A 2,684-nucleotide genomic window follows, 5' to 3' on the forward strand; every position below is an offset into this window, starting at 1 on the left:
CAATGCACGCAATAAATCACTCCCAGGGCTTATCCTTAACAATTGTATCAGTGCGTTCTGTGTCATGCTGATAACTCAGTCCCTCTGATCTAATGGTTCACTTTTCTTCACAGTCCATATGGCAGTGACATTAAAGCTAATGAAATAAAATAAAATTTGCCAATCTTTGAAGAATTCCATTCTTTAAAAAGATGTATTTTATTAACACAAACTGGAAACATCTTCAGTTACTCAGAGTTATTTTTATCACATTGGAAATACATGGCACAGATACTGGCATCAGCATCTTACTCCTGTGTGGTCTTTGCAAAAGACATCGCCACAGGGGAACGCAGCAGCGCTCAGCATCCCACACTTAATGGCAAGTTCACATCATCAGCAGAGCTGTCCCCATTGAACCAGTCCTGTGGGGCTTGGATTTTGGAAGGTTGTGACCTTCCTGACTCTTCCCTTCCTGGGCTAAGAATTCCTCGTTGCATCCAAGGCCAGGCACATAGGGAGTCGGGAGCTTGGTGGCTGAATGCCAGGGAGAGGAGATCATCAGCTGCGTCGCTTTTGGAACACAAAGGTTTGCTTTTCTTCATGGGGCTGTGAGATGACTGCAAGGCTGCTCTCACAGCTCTGCAAGAGGGTGCTTCTGCCAGGGTGCCAGGCATCTTCTCCCTGGCTGCAGGGCTTCTCGTGGCTCCTCTGCAGGCTGTTCCAGCCACCGCCAGCTCCTCGGTGCGGTGGCTGTGGTGCAGATCCCCAGCCCAGAGGCACAGCAGATTGGGCAGAGCTGGGACTGGTCCCAAAAGTGACTGGTTGAGCCCTGTGGGTCTCTCCTCCAGACACACCTGAGCCTGTCACAGCCCTGTGATGCACAGTGCGGTATGGACCATCTGCAAATTCCCCTGCCACTCCCGACATGCTCTGGGTGGGATCTCCACACTGGCACCTTCCAGGACTGGAGGGAGCCATAGCCATGGGGCACAGTCTGGTAGGTTTTGCCCCTCTGCCACCACAGTGCACTGGGACATGAGGCTGTGGCAGCTCCAGTTGCAGGGATACTCACAGCTGCCCACACATCAAACCTGTGTGCAGGGAATCAGAATCACACCACTAATGGTCCCAATGGATGGCAAGGCTGAGGGTCTCCTCCCCACTTCAGGACAGGCACAACAGAGGTCCCTTATGGCCAGGGGACCATGGCTCATCTGGGCTGTGTGCACAGAGGAGGAATCCTTGCACAAGTCACCATTCCTGCACAAGGCTCTGATGGCCCTTCAGCGTGTAGCTACTGGGCGAAACACAATACCATCAAGAGCATGATCCTAATACTGGTGCTTGCAGTAAACCTTTCTGATGTGTGATCAAGCCTCAAGGACAAGATGTTTATTATTTGCCATGTAACCACGTGGCTGTTCGCCAATGTAAGGAAAGGCCAAATTGCACTTGTAATTCAAAGGGACCCAAAGCCTTAATGCTGTAAAGCAGCACACTAATGATGCCCAGCGGGCACGGGGCATGCAAGTGCGGCCCAAAGGTTGTTGATGGCCTTCCTATGAACCTCCTCAGTGTATGACAGGTCCTTGCCTGTGGCCAGCAGAGATGTGATCAAGATGAGGGACGTCTGTGTGTTCATTACACTGCCTACGCCTCCACTGACACACTTTACATTTAAAATACTGTTTCCATTGAGCTGGAGCATAAACACTGAGTGTGTGGACTTGGGGAGTTCCATTAGCAAATGCAAATCGTTTGGTGCTTTGTGCTCCACAGACAGAAGTCTTAGGAAGTCCATGGACCCCACCTGCCCCAAACTCTTGTTAACTGATAACAAAGGCTTTGCAATGCACACCTATTTATTTATTTATCTAAATGCACCACCTGTAGTGAAAGAAGCAATATTCAATTGTAAAACTGATCCAGAAGTTGTGTCTGCTCCATCCACAGAAAAAGAAAGAGTAACTGCTGCGTGAGGCCAAGCGGGATGTGGAGGGAGAAGAGTGTGGCAATGGTCCTGGGGCTGAGAGCAGATAAAGGTATTTTACAAAATCACCTGAAACAAGACATGTTGATAAGAAAAGCTCACCCACGAGGTCAATGAATCATGCACGTAACTGCTTAGCCACCAAAACAACACCTAAAGGCTGGACAGCTGACTGGAAAGGAACCATAATGGGCAGGCAGCTCCTCTGAGGCTCCAGCCTGGCACAGGCTGGTAGAAGTGAGCACTAGCCCCTCTCCTGCCTAGCTACACTAACCCAAGTAGTAAGTAGTTGTATTTATCAAAGACCATTTGCTGCAAGTGATTAACGTTAATTTGATTTCCTGTGAGTCAATTTCCTTGAGATATGGTAAATAGGCTATTACCTGTTATTGACCTTTACTTCATTAAAAAGATGTAAAATTAGCATTTATATATATATACGTCCTTCCAAAAAAGTTTTTTAATAAAGAAAAATATTTTTATAATCACATTATACCTGCTAGCCTAGGCTGTCATTCCAAAGTTAATGTTAAATAAAGATGGTAATCAAGAGAGAGTATGATAATGGTTTTTAAACTCATCTAAAGGACTGACCTCTTCCTTCACCTCCATTTCAATTTTTGCTCCCAAGTAGAGTGGGGTGGAAGCAGAGACAGGGGCTGGCAGCGATGCCACTCCTGCTCCTGCTCCCGCTTCTGTTCCTGTTCCTGTT

This window comes from Indicator indicator, chromosome 28, assembly GCF_027791375.1.
Source record: "Indicator indicator isolate 239-I01 chromosome 28, UM_Iind_1.1, whole genome shotgun sequence".
NCBI classification, from domain to species: domain Eukaryota; kingdom Metazoa; phylum Chordata; class Aves; order Piciformes; family Indicatoridae; genus Indicator; species Indicator indicator.